Source organism: Podarcis tiliguerta (genome assembly GCF_965153285.1).
Source record: "Podarcis tiliguerta genome assembly, chromosome: 3".
NCBI lineage: Eukaryota > Metazoa > Chordata > Lepidosauria > Squamata > Lacertidae > Podarcis > Podarcis tiliguerta.
The window spans coordinates 14,444,335-14,467,078 of NC_139536.1; positions in this window are offsets into that span (position 1 = coordinate 14,444,335).

Consider the following 22,744-nt stretch of genomic DNA (forward strand, 5'->3'; position numbering starts at 1 on the left):
CTGGTAGGAGTCTTAATTTGACCCACAAGACAAGTTCTCCAAACTATGTGGGACACTATTACAGTCAAACCACCAATTCATGCTTTGCCAGAGGGGCACATGAAAGGGGCTGAGGTTCACAGAGCTTTCCTGTAAAATTTGCTAGAGAGGACTCTGTGAGGTCACTTCCTTTGCCGTGGAAGGAAGCTGCAACACTACCTACTTCCTGCCTGCCTGGACATCTCTTTCTTTCTTTCTTTCTTCATCATGCTGACCACACATGCATGCCTGAGCTCTGCAGCTCAGACACCATTTTTGTACTTACACTTTGTACTTTTGTAACTTAGATAGTCGTTATAAACCTGCCTTCATTTTGCTGCTGTAATTGCTGCTTTGAGACGTAGATTATGTAAGTACATACTAATTTTATTTCTTCACAAAACCATGTGTGTTTGATTGTTATTTTTAAAGGAGAGAAATAGAGTAATACCAGACCCTCCAAGTGTCCCTATTTTCCAGGGACAGTCCCAGATTTACAGAAGTCATCCCGGTTACTGATTTGATCCAGAATGTCCCACTTTTCCTCAGGAAGTCCCTATTTTCAGCTGAGAAATGTTGGAGGGTATGGTAGGACGTCCCTATTTTCATTGAAGGGTATGGAATTATACAACCCCCAAGCCAAGGAGATAAGTAACTATACAACCTTTAGTAGACATCTGAAGGCAGTCCTATATAGGGAAGTTTTTTTAAATGTTTAACGTTTTATTATGTTTTAATATATGTTGGAAGCCACCTTAGAGTGACTGAGACAAACCCAGTCAGATGGGTGGGGTATAAATAATAAAGTTGTTGTTGTTGTTGTTGTTGAATAGGACATCCCTATCTTCACCGGAGAAATGTTGGAGGGTATGTAATACCAGCGAAAATCCAGTCTGCTTAAAGCATCCTGGATTATTGTTCCTAGAAGGTCAAACCAACCTTGTCCTAGCTTCCATGTTTAACCTGCAAAGGATGGCACTCTGCTGATCTCACTAACATGAGCAAGGAAGGGTAATAACAAAACAAAATATCCTTTTTTAGTGCCTAAATCCAATCCTACAAACAACAACCACCTATCCTGCCTCTGGTTACAAATGTGATGTCAGGTGCTGTCTGTGATACACAATAACACTGGCAGTAAGTTACCCCCATCGTTCTGCCTGGACACTGAGGTCCAGCGCCAAGAGCCTTCTGGTGGTTCCCTCACTACGAGAAGCAAAGCTACAGGGAACCAGGCAGAGGGCCTTCTTGGTAGTGGCACCTGCCCTGTGGAACGCCCTCCCATCAGATGTCAAAGAGAAAAACAACTACCAGACTTTTAGAAGACATCTGAAGGCAACCCTGTTTAGGGAAGCTTTTAATGTTTAATAGGTTATTGTATTTTAGTGTTCTGTTGGGGAGGCCGCCCCCATTGTTCAGAGGTGAAACACAGAGTTGACCTGACATTTAGAAGACATCTGAAGGCAGCACTGTTTAGGGAAGTTTTTAATGTGTGACATTTTAATGTATTTTTAATCTTTGTTGGAAGCCGCCCAGAGTGGCTGGGGAAACCAGATGGGCGGGGTGCAAATAAATTATTATTATTATTATTATTATTATTATTATTATTATTATTACCTCCACCAGTGTGTGGCGATAGACAGAAAAGTGATATGTTCTTCCCTTGCTGTTTCTTTCTTGGGTAGGCACTTATAGATTTGTTTTTCTCTGAGACTTTACTTCCCACCTGCTTCTTTTTGAGTTGCACTGTTGGACCTTCCTTTGGTTTAACCCAGTGCATAGCTGTCAACTTTTCCCTTTTCTTGCGAGGAATCCTATTCGGAATAAGGGAATTTCCCTTTTAAAAAAGGGAAACGTTGACAGCTATGACCTAGTGGTATTCCTGGTGGTATTCAACCTAGTGGTATTCAACCAGTGTGCCGTGGCACCCTGGGGTGCCTTGAATGATGGTCGGAGTGCTGTGTGCAACAGTGGCCTCTGTCCGTCCTTCCTTTCTTTCTGCCTCCCCAAAGCTTGTGAGGCTGTTTGTTGCAGCAGCCCTGGTTACAAGCTTCGCAGGCGAATGGGACCTCTGGGGCTGGTCAGGGGGTGCTGGTTGCCAGGCTCTGAGATGACCTTGGAGTAAGCAAGCGAGCAGGCGAGGGAGTCCAGCCAGTCAGTCCACCAGCCCTTGCTGTTGGGAATGGACAGACAAGTCCCTGGCCCTCTTTGGAGCAGGAAAGCAGCTCAGAGACCAGGCGCGGCAGCAGCAGCTGCCCGGAGGTCTTCCAATGAGAGAGGAGAGAAGATGTGGCTGTGGGAACACTCCACAAGGGAGGGTGTTCAAAGAAGGGTGAGAGGCTGCTAGCTCTGCAGGCAAGGGGTGACATAACTGGGCTCCTGAGCCCCACACGGGTACCCCCCCAATGAATGTCTGGTGTAGATTTTTTTCAATTTCGTTGTTCTGTATGGGACAATGACAATAAAGATTATCGTATCGTAGTTGGTCAAGGGAGCCGTCGACTCAGAAGGTGGTTTAACCCAATGATTCCATGATGGCTACACGGAATCTGCTCCCCAGAATGCTTTGGTTGCCAAAGGAATATACCTTAAGTGTCTTTATTCTTTCAACTAATGGTCTTATCAGACTACAGTCATACCTTGGTTCTCGAATGCCTTGGTACTCGGACGTTTTGGCTCCCAAACACCGTAAACCCGGAAGTGAGTGTTCCAGTTTGTGAATGTTTTTCAGAAGCCAAATGTCCGACGTGGCTTCCGCGGCTTCCGATTGAGAGCAGGAAGCTCCTGCAGCCAATTGGAAGTCACATCTTGGTTTCTGAACCATTTCAGGAGTCGAACGGACTCCCGGAACAGATTAAGTTCGACAACCAAGGTACGACTGTGGTCTGACAGTCTTTCTGTGTTAACAATTGGCTGTCACTTAGGACCTCTGAACAAATGCAATTCCCCAAAGAGCAAAGAATATTTGGGTGTTTTTCACAAGTGTTTGCCCAATTCTTTTTTCTTTTCTTTTTAAAATTTAGCATAAGAAATGCGAGAATTCTCCTGCCAGTTCCCTTGTATTTGATGCTGATTCCACAACTCCCAACAGAAAGCTAAATATATCTCTTTAATTTGCACTTGAGAAGCATACTGCTGCATGTATAAATAGTCAAAAAAGAGTTCTTATTAGCCTGACTATTTTAAACTTCTGTGGAGAAATTTGTATTAATTCTGGAGTTTTCCTCTTTAGAGACTCTGTAAAATGCAATGCACACTGACGGAGCCAGTATGTAGCAGTTAAGACACTGGACTAAGATGGGGAAGACCCGAGTTCAAATCACCATTCAGCCCCATGTCATTCTTGGGGAGCATTCAGACATGGGTTTTATTGCATTAATTTTCCTGATAATGTTCTGTCTTGGCTTCTAACATTCCTTGGGCTCTATATTAACAGATGAGTTATGGAAGAATGGCTTTCTGGTTGCTGTGCCACCGTGCAAATTTCATTTGCACCCATAAAATGTCACTACACTATATACACGTGTACACTTCAGTTTCCCCCCGATTCCCCATGAAAACTACAGGGAAGAATTGTATGCTGGAATACCTCCACAAATTTCATTACACCAGAGGGCGGTGGCATGATTCATGGAAACAGCAAGAAATCAGGTCCTGGAGGGCATGTGTTGTGGTGAGATCACCAGAAACTGCCTCTCTGTTGCGGGGCGGCACTGTTCGGATGGCCACAGCACCCCATTGTTTGCCCCACTGTTGCTGGGGTTCAGGTAGCCTGGAACCAATGCCTAAGCAACCGCTCACATGCCGTAATCAGTAAAGTTGTGGCCAAAATTAATGCCAAAAACCTTAAACTAAAATCTGTGTCAATAGTGTCTTCATTTGGGGGTGGTTTTGGGGGTCTTCACACGCAAAAATACGATGCAAAACTCCCATGATTTTTCGGGTTAACGGGGTTGAAAATTGTGTTGTTGTTGTTTTTAAAAAAAGCAATTAACATGGAAATGAGAGCTAAATTTCCAGTAGATTCTGTTAGATTTCCAGAAGAGGCTTTTACATCCTATGAAAGATCACATAAAACACGGAAATGATCTGGTAAGGAAATGTGGAGAAAATGGAATAAAGTGCTGTCTTAATGTGCTCTCCCGTCATCTCTCTCAGCCTTAACTACCACATTCGGCTGCTTGATGGGGGGGGGGAACGGGTCTGGAGAGATCCATGCGTGCTGCCCTGAGCTACTTGCTGCAAAGATGGGATAAAATAGCATATACAAATAATGAACTCATTACTCATTCTCTGCGTGTGGATCACTGCGAGACCAAAGCAGCCCCATCTGTGCACAAAGGCGAGGGATTAGCAGGGATGTGGAAATCCCACAATTAGCTGAAGGGCAAACAATGTGTGTGGGGGGGGGACTCTATGCGGGAAAGAGGCCCAAATAGGTCAGTTGAGGACAGAGTAGAGCCGGCAGCTGCCTTAGGCAGCAGAAACCACCAAGGTTTTTGTCCTACCACCACCAGAAGTGACACAGGTATTGGCACCAATTCCAGCCGAAATCATGCGAGGCCTTTCGGAGCCCGCAAGAGCTTGCACAATTTTGGTGGGATCTTGCCTCAAACTGGCACCGTTGCTGACCTGGCTTCTCCACCAGTGGTTTGAGGTGGCGGGGCAGGTGGAGAAGCAGCAATGACGGTGGTGGGTATGGCAGCTGTGGTGGCGACAGGGCAGGGCAGAGTGGCACTTCCTGAAGAGATACGAAGAGAAGATAAAAGACTGTTTATGTATGCAACAACCAGGGCCAGGGCCTTTTTGGCTTTGGCCCCAGCCTGGTGGAACACTCTATCGCAGGAGACTAGGGCCCGGCAGGAGTTGATATCCTTCCGCAGGGCCTGCAAGATGGAGTTGTTCCGCCTGGCCTTTGGTCCGGGCTCTATGGGACCTTGTAAGTTCCATCTTTGGTCTTTTATCAGCTCACATGAAACCAACATGGATAGCTGGCCCTGATGAATACTTGAGGTTCCCGACCCCTATGGTTGTAATTTCATTGGCAGTCATTTAATTTTATCCTGATTCTAATTTTTAAGCTGTATTTTAACCAATTATTTGATTGTATTTGACATTTGATGTTAGCCGCCCTGAGCCCGATCTTGGCCGGGGAGGGTGGGGTATAAATAAAAATTTACTTACTTAGTGTTTAAGCTCAAGCATCAAAATGGGTTTTGATACAGTAGGATCTAGGTTTGAGATAGAACTATTGGATGATAAGAGGAAAATGTTATCGAAAATGTATAAATTGTTATTGGAATGGCATACTAAGGATGAGGAAGTCAAATGGGTGATCATACAATGGGCCAATGATTTTTGGATCTAATATTCAGTTAGAATCCTGGGAAAGATTGTGGAAGGAAGGTATTAACTTCACTGCATGCACTGCACTTAAAGAAAATGTGATGAAAATGATGTACAGGTGGTATTTAACAACAGCTAAATTGGCTAAAATGTACAAGACAAGAACTAATGAGAGTTAAGGATGTAAGGAAAGGGAAGGTATCTTCTAACGCATGCGGTGGACTTGTAAGAGGTAAAGGCTTTCTGGGAAATGGTCTATAATGAGTTAAAGAAAAAAATGTTTAAAAATACTTTTGTCAAAAAACCAGAAGCCTTTTTACTGGGTATAGTGGGTGAAGAGATACCAAGAGAAGATAAAAGACTGTTTATGTATGCAACAACTGTGGCAAGAATTCTCTGAGTTATATGGTTTTAGCAGAAATGTTATAAAGAATTAAGCAAAAACTGATTGTTAATGGGCCAAAGTGGAAAATTTAAGGTTAGATTGTGTTAAGATAAATTATAGAACAAAAAAATGAGAAAGATGGAAAGGATTTGCTGAAATAGCTAATTGAACTAGAAGTGAGGTGTGAGGAGGTCGATGAAACAAGTAAATGAAAGGTAAAGATATGGAAATATTGGATGTGTTTTTAAATGTTTTTGTTTTTCTTGTTGTTTTGCTGTATTGTTTTTTGTTTTTGTTTTTCTTTTCAATGTATTGTAAGGTATTGTTTTGTTCTGTTAAACTTTTTATTGTTTCTTTCTTCTTCTTTTTTGTAACTATTAAACCTCTAATAAATACTCCTTTTTTAAAAAAGAATTCTCTGAGCCCCAAAATGTAAACAACAAGAAGTACCAAGGAAAGAAGAGTGGCAGGTGAAGATGATGGACTTTGCAGAACTGGCGAAGCTGACAGGAAAAATCCAAAACCAGCACGATCAAGTATTCCAAAAGGATTGGAGTAAATTTATGCAATGTGTGAAAGATTATTGTAAGCCATTAACATCACTAGCAGGGTTGTCTGAGAACTTGTAATAAGAAATTTTCTACCTTTCTATATTTACTTAAATTTTGAGATATTCTGTAATGAGTGTAATTGGAAAACGTATAAATTGCAATGATATAAAGGTTACTTTCGAAAGCCTTGAGGCGGGAGGGAAGGAAGTCGACAGGCTCTGAAGAGCCAGGGTGGTATTGTGGATAATGATGGGGTGAATGTATAATATTAAATGGAAAAAAGTAAATATATATATAGAGAGAGAGAGAGAGAAATGGGATGCATCACCTCTGCTCATGAGCAGAGGATACTGACTGACTGGAGGGAAGAAACTGGGGAGAGGAAGGGGAATGAAATGCAGTATCCTGGGAAACATCCCAGGGGGCCACATGCTGGGGTGGCTGGGGCCAGAGGCAATGGAAAAATGGGCATGGCCCTCACCTTTGTACCATAAGCTACATTCCAGCCACGCAAAAGGGTTGCCATTTTTTGAAGAGCAAAAAGGACAGATTTCATAGAATCATAGAGTTGGAAGAGACCACAAGGGCCATCGAGTCCAACCCCCTGCCAAGCAGGAAACACCATCAGAGCACTCCTGACATATGGTTGCCAAGCCTCTGCTTAAAGACCTCCAAAGAAGGAGACTCCACCACACTCCTTGGCAGCAAAGTCCACTGTCGAACAGCTCTTACTGTCAGGAAGTTCTTCCTAATGTTTAGGTGGAATCTTCTTTCTTGTAGTTTGGATCCATTGCTCCGTGTCCGCCTCTCTGGAGCAGCAGAAAACAACCTTTCTCCCTCCTCTATGTGACATCCTTTTATATATTTGAACATGGCTATCATATCACCCCTTAACCTCCTCTTCTCCAGGCTAAACATGCCCAGCTCCCTTAGCCGTTCCTCATAAGGCATCATTTCCAGGCCTTTGACCATTTTGGTTGCCCTCCTCTGGACACGTTCCAGTTTGTCAGTGTCCTTCTTGAACTGTGGTGCCCAGAACTGGACACAGTACTCCAGGTGAGGTCTGACCAGAACAGAATACAGTGGCACTATTACTTCCCTTGATCTAGATGCTTTACTATTGATGCAGCCCAGAATAGCAATGGCTTTTTTTACCTGCCGCATCACACTGTTGGCTCATGTCAAGTTTGTGGTCAACCAAGACTCCTAGATCCTTTTCACATGTACTGCTCTCAAGCCAGGTGTCACCCATCTTGTATTTGTGCCTCTCATTTGTTTTGCAAGCACAGGACTGGGTGGTACCTAAGGTATTTTTATGCCCTGTTCAAATTCTTGTCACACACTGGATTTTGCATTTGTGCCAGAATCTGACCAGAAGACCATCATGATTTGCAAAATGTAATTCCTCCTCCCGTTCCACCAACCTTTACACAAGCCTTAACCCAGTGTGTTGATATTTCTAGCTTAACAAGCCTCCCTTTGCTCTTGTGGATGGAGGGCACAATATTACTTACATGACAAGCACAGAGGCTGCAGTCCTGCCCCACTAAAACCAGTGGGAGTTTTGCTCTCGACTTCAAAAGGCGCCAGGATTGCCGAGAGAAAATATGGGTGAGATTCCAAAGCTCTTTGGAAACTGATTAACCTGCAATGGCTAATAGGCTAACAAAGAGAAGATCTGTGATTCCCTTTTGTCGAAGTGTGTTGCATTTATTAATTTCAGGCATATCCGTGGCCTGAGAAATGCAGGTAGGAAGGGAAAGAAGTAGGTCACTCACGACTCCGCTTCAAACGGCGGCTTTCCAAGCTGCAGAATTAAAGCAATTTGTGGCAGAGAAAAACATTGACCGTGTTGTGTGCCCAAAGGTGACATCAACGGGAATGATTGTAGTGACAAAATGGCCTCCTGAGAATGTGGGGTACAAGCCAGTCAGCATTAAGCTCTTTTAACACCCATTAATTTCATCGTGTGTTTGTAGTGGTGGACTGTAAGATTTTTCCGGAAAGCATCAGTGGGCAACTGCTGGTCTAGGGGCAACACAAGACCCTCAAGGCATCTTTGTGTGACCATCAGATAACTGGAGTTCACGTTGGGCCATGTCCCTTCTCCCGAGGTCTTACACCACTCTGACCCCAGCTGGAACATTGCCCTTGAATTGGTATTAGGCCTCTCGTTTGCCTGGATGGAGTCTTTTCGATGGAGAGAGGGGCTTCTGTTGTTCCTCCCATATGGCTGCCGAGACCATATAATGCCAGTCCTGAAAAATCCACATTGGCTCCCAGCACGTTTCCAAGCACAATTCAAAGTGTTGGTGCCGACCTTTAAAGCCCTAAATGGCCTCAGCCCAGTATACCCAAAGGAGCGTCATTCTGCCCGGACACTGAGGTCCAGGGCCAAGGGCCTTCTGGCGGTTCCCTCCCTGTGAGAAGCGAGGTTACAGGGAACCAGGCAGAGGGCCTTCTGGGTGGTAGCACCCACCTTGTGGAACGCCCTCCCATCAGATGTCAAGGAAATAAACAACTATCTAAGGTTTAGAAGACATCTGAAGGCAGCCCTGTTTAGGGAAGTTTATAATGTTTGATGTTTTATCGTGTTTTTCATATTCTGTTGGGAGCCACCCAGAGTGGCTGGGGAAACCCAGCCAGATGGGCGAGGTATAAATATTGTTGTTGTTGTTGTTGTTGTTGTTGTTGTTGTTGTTGTTACTACTACTACTACTACTACTACTACTACTATTATATTTGTATCTGGCCCCACCCATCACTTTCATGTGGCCCTTGGAAGGTTACCACTTTAGTTGAGTATTAGGTATCTGCACAACAGTGTTGTGTAACTCTCCACAGTATCTTTGTAAGGGAAGAGGATTGTGAGAGAACCCAGACACCCCTGTTGTTGGGTTGGATTTGCCTAATTGTCTTGTTTGTATTGCTGAAAAAATGCAGAATTTGGAGACTAATAGTACAATTCTTTACATGTCTGCTCAGAAGCAAACCCTTTCTAGGTCAATGGGGAGAGTAGATAGAGGTTTGTAGCCTGAACATATTTATGTATCTATATCAGGGGTTAGATTCTGGATCAGTGGGCCACACACTGAACTTCCCAACGCTCTGCAGGGCAATTTGACAGACGGGGATGGTCGTCTGCCTGTCAATCACATGGTAACATTGTGATGTCCAGGCAAAAACTTCAAAGCTTTTCAAGGAACAACTAGAAGTGCAGTTTTATGGTGTCAGGTGTGGGGCAGGTGGGTGTGGTTTAGGGGAGAAACCTCATGGGCCACTTTAGGATGCTTGCAGGATCTAATTAGGGCTGTGGGCCAGAAGTCTATATTGTAAGTAATGCTGTAAAACAAATTTCCTCTGCTTGCTGAGTTTCAATTTAAGACCTGTCATTTGGCAAGCATAGGCTTGCTTGCAAAAATCCAATCTACTCCAGTCTGCGTTTATGAATTCATAAGCCAACACTGTGGCTTCGCTTAGCCAGGCTGATCCTGACCCAAAGCTAGTGGCTCAGGACAAACAGTGATTCCATGACATCCCCAATAACTGATTTACATATGCATGCTCATAGCAATGCCTGTGTTATCTAGTGGCAAATTTCGTGTGTGAAAAAGCCTTTCCAAATCAAGCAAAACAAGCCGAACTTTCATCAAATGCAGTCATTGCAAAGGGTAGCATTTCACACTTTGTCAGGAAACATATGAAGACCCCTCCTGGGTTAGACCAATGCCTTAGCTGGTCCAGTGTCCTGTTTCCCATGACAGCCCAGCATCTCCAATAAGGGGTTGGTTGTTGTTGTTGTTTAGTCGTGTCCGACTCTTCGTGACCCCATGGACCAAAGCACGCCAAGCACTCCTGTCTTCCACTGCCTCCCGCAGTTTGGTCAAACTCATGCTGGTTGCTTCGAGAACACTGTCCAACCATCTCGTCCTCTGTTGTCCCCTTCTCCTTGTGCCCTCCATCATTCCCAACATCAGGGTCTTTTCCAGGGAGTCTTCTCTTCTCATGAGGTGGCCAAAGTATTGGAGCCTCAGCTTCAGGATCTGTCCTTCCAGTGAGCACTCAGGGCTGATTTCCTTCAGAATGGATAGGTTTGATCTTCTTGCAGTCCATGGGACTCTCAAGAGTCTCCTCCAGCACCATAATTCAAAAGCATCAATTCTTTGGCGATCAGCCTTCTTTATGGTCCAGCTCTCACTTCTATACTTCACTACTGGGCGAACCATAGCTTTTACTATACGGGTGTTGTTACTGGTCTCAAATTCCCATAAATATGCTAGGCTTCACCTTCAGTATTTGCCTCTGGGAAGCGTCCAGTCAGGTGTCCAAATATTCTCTCTCTGGTCGTCTTTTCTGCAAGGAACTCTGTGCGTGCTCTGAAACTCAACGCTCTGCCCAAGTAAATTAAAGCAGAACTAGCTACATGAGGTTGACTTTTGTTTTTAACGTCTCCCTAACACGTTGACGGGACGCGGGTGGCGCTGTGGGTAAAAGCCTCAGCGCCTAGGGCTTGCCGATCGAAAGATCGGCGGTTCGAATCCCCGCGGCGGGGTGCGCTCCCGTTGCTCAGTCCCAGTGCCTGCCAACCTAGCAGTTCGAAAGCACCTCCGGGTGCAAGTAGATAAATAGTGACCGCTTACTAGCGGGAAGGTAAACGGCGTTTCCGTGTGCGGCTCTGGCTCGCCAGAGCAGCGATGTCACGCTGGCCACGTGACCCGGAAGTGTCTTCGGACAGCGCTGGCCCCCGGCCTCTTGAGTGAGATGGGCGCACAACCCTAGAGTCTGTCAAGACTGGCCCGTACGGGCAGGGGTACCTTTACCTTTTAACACGTTGACATTTTGCCACAGGGATGTTGTCTTAGAATCATAGAACCGCAAGGTTGGAACAGTGCCAGAGTTTGGGCTCCGGCGCCCCCTGCAGCTCAGCACCCAGTGCAGCTGTACTGGTCATGCTACCCTAAAACTTCCTCTGGTTGGAAGGAGCCCAAGAGCCATCTAGCTCAATTCCCCTTGAGACTCATTTACTGTGTACAAACCACACACTATACATGTAGCTTCCTGCAAAGAATTCTGAGAACTGTAGTTTGTTATGGCTGCTGGGAAATGTAGTTCTGTGAGGGGTAAACCACAGTTCCCTGGATTCTTGGGAGGAAGCCAAGGGCCTCAAAGGCATGTGCTTTAAATGCATGATGTTTATGCACCCCTTGTTAGCCAAACCCAGCTCCTGTTGGCTGCTGTTCCACACCATCTTCTCTTGACACCGCCACCGAGGAGAGTTCTAGTATATTGCTTGTGCTTGTTATAGTTTGTTGTCCTCTCTTTTTCTTAAGGAGCTCGGAAGCTTGCGAACTATAAATTATCATTCATTCTAATTACTACACAACCCCCTGAGGAAATTAAAGCACAAAACCTAGAGCCAAATCGCAGCTGCAGACCTGGTTTCAGGAAACGGAGAAATCCAAGCCGATAAAAAACACGGGGACAATGTAATCTTGTGCCTCCCCTGGCAACTGTTTATGCCTCCCCAGAGAGGACTGCCTCTCTCTTGGAGAATTATTGGGTCAGGGCTGGATTAATCATTCAGCTAAGTACAACACAGAGCAGAGCCCCAGCAAAGTCGGTTTCTTTCCCTCTCCTATTCGAATATTTCCAGAGTAGCCTATTGGTTTCCGGCCTTCTTCTGGAGATCCAGAAGAGAATAACAGAGAACCATGTTACACACACTTCTTATCAAGACGTATGGAGTCTCTTTGCAAATATAATCACACCGGGCCAATTTCAAGGTGTTACCGTTAGTACATTTATATATTTTATCTCATGAATCTAAAATACTAATGCATTTTAAAAAGCAAAAGCACCTTGTTTTTTCGGGGGGGGGGGGCAGAATGACAGTGCATTAAAACATACATGAAGTTAAAATACTAAAATAGATTAAAGTTCACACCAGCATTTCAAAGCATCTGGGAGGGCTTGGCTATGCAAGAATTTTCAGCAGGCACAGAAAAGAACACAGTGAAGGCACCTGCTTGATATCAATAGGCAGGAAGTTCCAAAATGTAAGTACTAAAGGGCCGAGTTCTTACAAATGCGAACAGGTGTTATCTGTAGTAATGCCAATCCTGCTGATCAAAGCCATTGCATGGGCACATGTGGTTTGAGTGGGTACATGTGGGGCAAAGTGATCTTATAGGTAAACAGGTCCCAAGTTATTAAGGGCTTTGTATACTAATATCCAGGACTGGCAGCAGATGGGCGGCCAGGGCAAAACTCTAAGCTCAGGTGTGACAGGCTGACAAGGCCTCATTCCTGTGCTGTGGCATTCTGCACTACCTGCAACCTCCAGATCAAGTGCAAGGGTAGCCCCACAAAAAGCACATTGCAGTAATCAAGTCTTGAAGTCTAGAAACTAAGCCTTATGAGGAGTGCGGAACAGCTCTGTCTTGCAGACCCTGCAGAAAGATTTCAAGTGCCTCAGGGCCCTAGTCTCTTGTGACAGAGCATTCCACCAAGTCGGGGCCAGGACTGAAAAGGCCCTGGCCCTAGTTGAGACCAATCTAACCATTTTGCGACTTGGGACCTCCAAAGTGTTGTCATTTGTGGACCTTAAGGTCCTCCACGGGGCATACCAGGAGAGGCAGTCCCATAGGTTTGTGGGTCCTAGGCCACATAGGGCTTTAAAGGTCAAAACCAGCACCTTAAACCTGACCCTGTACTCCACCGGGAGCCAGTGCAGCTGGTAAAGCACTGGGTGAATGTGATCCCGCGGCAAGGACCCCGTAAGGAGTCTCGCCGCGGCATTCTGCACCCGCTGGAGTTTCTGGGTCAGCTTCAAGGGCAGCCCCGCGTTGACTGAGTTACAATAATCAAGCCTGATAAAAGGTACTTCTAGCCGCTGAGGCTACCTGAGCCTCCAGAGGCAGAACAGGATCCAGGAGCATCTCCTGACCAGGTGTGCCAGCCTGCATAAAATACTGGGAAGGCCAGGTACGCCCCGCCCTGCATAATCAATCACATGACATGTTGCGCATTCACCAGCTGAATAGCGATGCCCATCAACTTTGTGGGGGTGGTCTCCTCAAATATTTTATTGAGCTTACCTGGTCCCTAGGAGTTGGCTCCTATGCCAAAGACTGTGAACGAGATCCTTTGAGGGGAGGGCAACCTCATCCAGTTGGCCAGTTTCTCAGACACAGAAACTATGTACAGTGGTACCTCAGATTAAGAATTTAATTCATTCCGGACGTCCGTTCTTAACCTGAAACTGTTCTTAACCTGAAGCACCACTTTAGCTAATGGGGCCTCCTGCGCCGCCGGAGCACGATTTCTGTTCTCATCCTGAAGCAAAGTTCTTAACCCGAGGTACTATTTCTGTGTTAGCGGAGTCTGTAACCTGAAGCGTATGTAATCTGAAGTGTCTGTAACCCGAGGTACCACTGTATATGAAACCCTTAACTTGGGACCATTTTACCTGAGAGATACGTATATGCCCACTCAATCACTTCGACCTACAGATCTGGTAATCTTACAGGCACAACACAATACCCATTCCATAGTTGTAAGAAATCAGTGGGGTTTTTTAGTAAGTTATTGGTTTATCATTATCACCATCCTGTATTTTGTATTCCCATTTTGTATTTTGCATGATGTGAACCGACCTGTGATCTTTGGATAAAGGGTGGTATACAAATTCAATTAATAATAGTAACCATAAATTGCAAAACTGTGTATATCTGGCAAAATTGCATGGGGGGTGGGCAGGATGTGCCTATTAGAAGAAAATAACCAAGGGATTTTCTTGAGGACTTCCTTTTTAAGGAATTGCAAGCTGACATGGAAATGTGGGGAACTGAATTTAAGACAGGGAAATGAGAAACTGAGAGAAACTGAAATTGACAGATTGGCTCATCGCTTCCCATCAGCCTGCCATCTCTAATTGATGGGCTGGAAATCAGGGCCTCAGAGACTGATCTCAAAGTCCAGGCATGGTTATATGAATGCAAGCAGTCCTTTGTTTTGGAATGCATGAAAAATTGAACTGAACAAGGCCCTTTGGGTTAGATTTTAATGCGTTCCAAAATGAATACAAAGCACAAATCAGAATGAATGGGATTCCAGTTTGGAACCACAGTTCATACTGTTATGAATAGGGGAAGTTTTGGAAGCTGCAGGAGTATTACCTACACACTCACACAAAAGTCCTGAATGATGCATCATTTTGAGGCATTGTGGGTAAAAATTGGCAGCCACCTCCAAAAAGAAAAGTCTATGGTGAAGGGGGGGGGGAGTGTTCAACAAACACATAGAACCTGAGAATATTGCACGTAACGAAACGTTTGTGCCCTTAAGGAACAAGCTGAATGCAGTTTTAACAAATGAGCCAATGAACAAATGAAGCCTTTAATTATGAAAAATTAATGTCATTACAAGACGAACAAAATTTCCTCACACACTCCCCTACAGACCATGGAAATGGCATCTTTAAAAGAAAAACAGATTCCCCCCCCCCCCCCTCAGTGATTGTCCTCACCATTAAGGAAGAAAATACAGAGATTTGCAAGCCATTCAGTTTGTTTCACAGTAGTTGGCCTCCAAGTGGAGACCCTGAAGAAAAGGGAGTGTGTGAGGATGTCTCTCCCACTTGTTGCCTCAATATGTCTTTTGTTTCCCATAAAGACATCCATTTGCTCCTGAGAAGCTGCATTGTTGTGGCGCTGCAGCATGTGACACAATTAAATGTCGGGCGAAAGAATAGTCTGCTCAAAGCAAATGGCTGAAAGAGGAAGAAGCCTGCCAAGGACAGCAGCCATTGTGAAGAGCAAGAAAGGCTGCAGATGGCACAGGAGGCATTTAAGGAGGCTGTCCAGGTTATCTCCTGGCCCATTGACAGGTTTGGACTGGGAGCGATCAAGCCCATGAGCAGCACAGCAAACCTGAATCTGGAAAGTCATGAGGAATCTTTGGACAAAGAGAGGGGGAGGGAGAGAGAGAGAGAGAGAGAGAGAGAGAGAGCGCAATTGGTTGGTACCAATCTTGTACAGTGGTACCTCGGGTTACATACGCTTCAGGTTACAGACTCCGCTAGCCCAGAAATATTACCTCGGGTTAAGAACTTTGCTTCAGGATAAGAACAGAAATCATGCTCCAGCAGCGCAGCGGCAGCAGGAGGCCCCATTAGCTAAAGTGGTGCTTCAGGTTAAGAACAGTTTCAGATTAAGAATGGACCTCCAGAACGAATTAAGTACTTAACCTGAGGTACCGCTGTAATACCTTTCCTACAAACCTGTGGCAAGACCCCACTTTCCCAACACATACGCTGTTAGAATTCCTGATTTATGGTTGCAGTCATGGGATTTTTGTCTTTCACATGACGGTATATGTTTTGACTCCACAGAGTGGGAAGTGACGAAGACAGGATGTTTGTGTTACTGTGTTCCGTGAAGTGGGACTATTGTCCTTTGTTCTTTGCTAGAGAGAGAGGGAGCCATGTTGCAGTGCTCCGTGTGTGTTTATATGTAAATAAAGTGGATTAGCTAAAATGCTGAGTTGCTGGGGCTCTGTCACGCACACTCTGTGGATCCTTAAGTGTGCTGGTGTCAGCTGGCATCGGTCACTGTGATGTTTGGGCTGAAGAAAGCTTTTGAAGCTCCCGAACGATCGACCAGGAGGGAGAGAACATGCCAGTCGGGCATGTGTCTCTGCCAGGGTCCTACTCGAGTGTAGGCTGAACTCCTGACAGACACCCACCGCACACTAGCTCCCATAGGTGCCAACTCCCTGGGGTCCCGAGCACCCACAAAATTCCCCATGAAGAGGCCGGGCACCCACACATTTTGGTGCCAGGGCCATGCCCTCTGCATGGCACCCACAGCCCCTGGCACCCATGGTCGCGGGGCCAAGCGGGCACTCCTGCTAGCTCCTGTCAGTGGGAGGGAGAGCACGAACTGAAGAGATGTTTGAAACCACCTTTACTTTCACTGCCACCACAGATACAAACGTACCTGAATGATGACAATCTCTGACGCAGCCAATTGAGGAGCATGTGGATACGATACAGCAGTTTTGTAGATAACAGAAGTAATAAAATGTTTTACAATACTTCAAGGCACAGAAGCATATCTGGTTTCAGTTATGCTACTTTGGTTCATATACAGACTTCTGCCTACTTTGTTCTGTGAACCGCCCTGAGACCTCTGGGTATAGGGTGGTATATAAATTCAACAAATAAATAAAATACTCTGCCCAAACCCACATCCAAATCCCACCTTGCAATTTATCCTAAAGGAAAAACCAGTAATGATGCTGACCTTACATCTGAGCCAGTCAATGCCTCTTGGCCTAACCTGTTGATTTGATCTATTTATTTATTTTTAGATTTGTATGCCGCTTTTCATTCAGATGAATCCACAGTGGCCTACAAAAGATAAATAAGAATGACACGATAGAACATGGCAAATAATTAACAAATCATCAGTGAGACGATCTATAAAGTACTGCTAACAAAGCAGCGATTTAAAGATAAGCTCAACATCACAATTAAAGCAAAAGTCATATGAGTAACAAATGAAGACAGCATTTATAATCTATGAAACAATACTAAGATTAATGAAACAGCAACCAAAAAAACCCTCAAACTAAGCACTGTTAAGTTCATGCATCAACACTCCTATGACTCTTAATCTTTTACTCTATTCCAGGCTTCCTCAACCTTGGCCCTCCAGATGTTCTTGGCCTACAACTCCCATGATCCCTAGCTAGCAGGACCAGTGGTCAGGGATGATGGGAATTGTAGTCTCAAAACATCTGGAGGGCCGAGGTTGAGGAAGCCTGTTCAATTCAGCTCATTATAACACCTATCTCACAGGGTTGTTGTAGGGATTGGTGAGGAGGGGGAAGATGATGTGTACCGCCCTGAACTTTTTGGAGAAAGAGATGGGATATAAACGAAAGAATGAATGTAGAGATGGTTGTCCTCTATATCTTAGAGCATTCTAAAGACTGTCGGACTTGCGTTTGACTGAGCGACTCCTCCGGTCGAGTCCTCCGGAGTCACCTCCGACCTGATTAACGACCTGAGCCTCTGATAAGGCTCCAAGCACGTTCCCCCATTATGCAGAGTATCCAGCACAGGGAAGGACGAGATTGTATGAGCTACATCGCAAAGAGTTTTATTCCTAACTACACAGACAGGAAAGAAATAAACATGCTCTCTCTGTGAAAGCAGAGAGCAACTGAAAAACAAAGGAACAGGAAACCAGTAACACCACATCTGTCTCCTGTCTTCTGTGAGACTTCCAACAGTCTGGAATCCCAGGAATGTAAACAGAGTCCTATGACTCCAAGAGCACTGCACAGTGGCAACACACAGAAACCAACAGGCATGGAGGGGCTGTGACGACCCAGACGTTGCTAGACTACAACTTCCGTCTTCCTTGCAGAGGATCAGATTTGGAGTATTAACAACACCTGCAGTCCCTCGTTCCCTAATCAAAGTCACAAGCCCTAGTCATGCCTTTGGGATAAATGCACGTGGGCTGAAAGTGCAGAGGGAGCATAGGGAACACACCAGCTCTGCCAGCCCAGGGCACAACAGCTCCACTCCTTCACCCATCCAGCGTGAAGGGGTAAAAAAAAGGGATTGTGACTATGTTTGGTGGAATGCTCAGCATGCAAAGTTCAGAAGTCATTGCATGCTGGGGTATTTGGGTGGGACTTGCATCCCTTCCAAGTGCCCCGAGAAAAATGGGGCGTCCCGTTTTCTAACATGAGATCTCGGTGGCAATTTTGGGTGCTACAATCTTGCTTTTTCAGGGTGAGAGAGAGGTACAGATCACGTGATTCACCCAGGAGCGCATCCTGGAAGACCGCGTGTCCAGGTTTGCGGTCAGAAAAAGTTGGATGGTATGGACTTGCATGCACCCACCTCCCCAATTTTAGACAGCATGCGTTCACCCAAATGTATGAACAGGGCTACAGGTTATACATTTCTGGAAGTGTGGAGTGATGGAAGCTGTAAATCTAACTGAAGTATCCTTAATACAAGATTGGTGGGTGGGGATGAGAAAATGGGTCTTTTCTGCAGTAGCTTGTGCTCTGTGAGATGCTCTCCACAGGGAGGCCCACCTGGTACCAGCCTTGCCATCCTTTCAGTCTCAGGCAAAGCCCTTGGGAAGCACCAACAATCGGCCATGATTTTATTTTATTTTATTTTCAAAAAAAAATATTCATTTTATAATACAAATAAAAAACACAATCAGAAAAGACAAACAATACGAACAAATTCTTGTCATATCCTTATTTTTATAAACATTGTTAACTGGTCTTCCCCAAGTCCCACCTATCTGATTTTCATTTTACTTCATCTTTAGCAGTTTACATATATCATCATTTCTAACCATCTTTTTTTTTAAAATCACACTTAAAATAACTTCACATTTTATCACTTACAAATAATACTATTTTAAAAATACCCTATCTTCTACTTCTAACCCTACAGCCTATATCCACTTCCAAAGCTATCCTAAGGTTTAAATATTAACATATTTTTCAAATATTCCTTAAATTTCTTCCAGTCTTCTTCCACCGTCTCTTCTCTCTGGTCTCGGAGTCTCCCGGTCAGTTCGGCAAGTTCCATATCATCTTCATCTGCCATTCTTCGATAGTTGGTAAATCTTGTTTCTTCCAATTCTTCGCTAACAATATTCTCGCAGCTGCTGTGGCATACTGTACTCCGGCCATGATTTTAAGGTATTTGTGTTTCTTCATTCCTGTTGTAAATTGGCCATGGGGATTTGGGGTTGTTATGGGAAGCGATTCCTAAACGGAATTAACCTAACCTAACACCGGCTTGGTGGGTGCTCGTTCCACAAAAGAGAAGCAAAAGGCAAGTACAAAGGAAATTTCATTTCAAAAGGACGGGAATGCCCACTGCTTAAACCGCAGAGGCTTCCTTCAGTACAAAGCAGAAAAGGTGAAAGGCCGAGAAACCTTTAGTGTATTTTGGATCAATCTTTTACAAAAACAGAACATCAAGAGGAAGATGCCTGTGAACAACAAGAGGAGGGCTGAATGCCCAAAAGACAAATAGCCGTGACCTCAAGCAGGTTATAATTAACTCCACAGAGCTACCCGATCATCCATATCAACAACTTTTTGGAAGGACTGTGCAATTTGCAGGAGCAAATCTTTCTCAGACACTGAGATCTGAGTGTTCGAACTGTAACTATAGTTATAATTCAAATGGTTTGTATCTGTAGGGGAGCCCTGATTATTCTGTATACTTAGAAGGGAGTTCAAAGAATATGATATTGTAAGTATGAAATGATACCGTTACATATGCATATACTATATTGATAAGGTTTTGTATCCCAGTGGAGAAAAGGGCTGAAACCTTATATTCCTTTGGGGTGGGAGAAGTCTTCACTAGGGTAGTGTTTCTGAGTGTTCATAATGGCATACGCCATGGCTCCCTCAAAACAAATATCTGGACACAGATATTAGGGCTTGCTCAAGCCCCGGGGGAGGAAATTAATGGGGGTAACATTCCCCCCCCCCCCCCAGTTTTATGCTTGTCTCTGAGAGTCCAGAAGGTCATGGTACATGCAACTGATTTTATCTGTTTATTTCTAGGGAAGTGTGTGTTTATCATGCAATGCTTGTATTGCAAAATTGTAATGGGAGTTGTTGAAGTTTAGAGGAGTATGGTGACAGTGGAAAGGAGTACTGCTTTAATATCACTGACACTACCTCTATGGATAATGTTACATCCCTGGATCCCCTACTCTTGCTTTTGAATTTCCACACTGTCAGGGGTTCAGGAGCAGAGTCACAGGAGAGGGAGGAAACGGAGAGCGAGGGGGAGGAGTCTGAAGGAAATGTCAGCGACGACAGTAGTCCGAGGTCTCTGAGTCTCTCCAGTGACTCGGAGGATTCACAGAAAGGGGCCCCCATGGTCAGGGCAAGGGGAGTGCCCAGGGGGACACCTCGGGAAGAAGGGGCCAGAGGGGACTCAGAGAGTAGCAGCTGGAAATCCGGACCAGCGTCCCCCCCAGAGTGCAGTAGGGGGGAGGAGTCCAAGGCATCGGGATCAGGGAGCGCACAGGCAGAGGGAGAACGTGAGGCAGGAGTGACCACACCCTCGTCAGGGAGCGAGGAAACGGTCATCAGGAAAGTTAAACGCGCACGCGCGCCAAGTTCAAATGTACAGGAGGGCGGCAAGGTGGGCAGCCCGGGTAGGGAGCCAGGTCCTAAAGCCCGCCGAAGAGAGGGGGAGGAGTCAGAGGGGTCAAGCTCTGCGTCAGAAGAGTCCAGGAGGAATGAGACCCCGGGGGGTAGTAAGACCCAGAGGAAGAGAGAGAGAAGGAAGAGGTGGAGTAAGATTAGAGTCTTAAACTGGTGCACAGGGGGCGGAGACCCAGACAGAGCTTCGCCGGTCTAAAGTCCAGACGTAGAGCTGGGACGCTGAGACTTGTAAATGGAGACTATTCTTCAATAAAGACTTTGATACTGTACTACCGGCTAGCGTTGGTCCTTGGTGAGCTGGGACCCGGAGCCAGCTCTGACAGTAAGCTCTGTCTCAGCTTTTTAAGTTTTGGCACCAAGAACCTCGCCACGTGAGTCGACGCAGCGAGGGCAGAGGAGGGGTGCTTACAGAGCTCACAAAACTCAGGCAAGATGACGACGGAAGAGCAGATATCAGCCCTGCAAGCAGCTGTGACACAACTCAGCACGGAGGTAATTGCATCCAGAAAAAGAGAGGAGGAAATGAGTAACGCCTGCCGGGATCTCCAAGTAAGGTTGGACGTGCTTTCTAAACAGGGGCCACCTGGATCCAAAGCAGAGGGCATTGGATTGGGAAAGAGGGGAGGCAGCCTTGTATCCCATTTTGACGGGAGTTTACAGCAGTACCCCAACTTCAGAGCAGACCTGTTGTTTGCGCTGGATCTGCTTGACAAAGACTTTAGAGATGAAAGAGAGAAAGTGGGGTTTATCCTATCCCATTTGCATGGGGAAGCCAAAACGTGGCTGAGAAATTTATGGAGGGATAATGATCCGGCGCTCCAAGATGCGAAGGCTTTCATTAAAGCAATGGATTCGTGTTTTTTATCAAAGATAGACATCGATATTGCCAGGAGAGACATACATGGACTTAAGCAGGGCAAAGCCAGCGTGCGGCAGTACCATACGCGCTTTTTCGGACTGGTTCATGCACTGGGATGGGACAAAACTTCTGCGCCAGTGAGAGACCTCTTTTGGGAGGGCTTGAATACAGAGGTAAAAGCCGAGATTGGAAGGGGGGAGAGGCCAAGGAGCACCCAGGAAGTAGTCCAGAGGGCTCTGGAGATCGGGGTGCATCTGGAGGAACGTCCTTGCAACAGAGAAGAAGGACGTTGGGGAAGGGCACCAGCCAGAGCACCTCCCTTCTATCCCAAAGAAGCAGCGCGTGCGCACTCCACACCCTCGCAGGGAGGGGGAGAGGAACCGATGGAGATCGGAGGGGCCAGGGCTCAGTCAGCTACCAGAGCCCTAACGCCGGGAGCAGTCAAAACGAAGCCTCCTAGAGGGAACAGGAAGTGCTACATCTGCGACAGTGCTCAACACATGGCGAAAGAGTGTCCCCAGAGGCTCCACAAGCACACTGCAGCCTCGGCAACAGTCAAAGCAGCAACTCAACTGGGAACACAGCAACAGTTAAACGACAGAGTCTGGCTGGAGGAAGAGGCACTGGGGTCCAGTCAGACAAGTCAATGAAGCAATCCCCAGCACTTTTGCAGCCCACAGACCCCCTCCCACCCAAACCAGTGGTGCAGCTTACAGCGTCTCTCCAACTGCCCAACGGAAGCACTCAGGAAGTGCCGATCACCATTGACTCCGGCAGCAACGCCGACTTTATAGGACTGGATTTTATTCAGCAGCACAATATACCACTGCTACCAGCCACGCTGCCCCTGAAGGTTGTCACGGTGGATGGCAGAGACTTGTTAGGGGGGCAGGTGGTGCAACAAACGCAGCCAATGGTGATGCGGATTGGAAATCACCAAGAGGTCATCAGCTTCAACGTCACCAAACTGTCGGGCACGCCGGTGGTCTTGGGCATGAGTTGGCTGCACAGGCACAGTCCAGCATTGGCGTGGTACCAGCGCCAACTGACCTTCGGTTCCTCCTATTGCGCGGAACATTGCATTCTTCCTAGCCCGGAAGAAGGAGGGGAAGACACGCAGCTACAATTAAGCACGCTACAAGCAGTGCCACGCAAGTACGCAGCGTTTTTGGAGGTTTTCTGCGAGAAGGAAGCAGACAAGCTGCCTCCCCACAGGCCCTATGACTGCCAGATTGACCTCCTGCCAGGGGCGACGCTGCCAGCCGGGAAACTGTATTCCATGTCTGAAGACGAGCTGCAGGAGCTCAAGGAGTTCATAGACCTCAACTTAAAACGCGGTTTCATCCG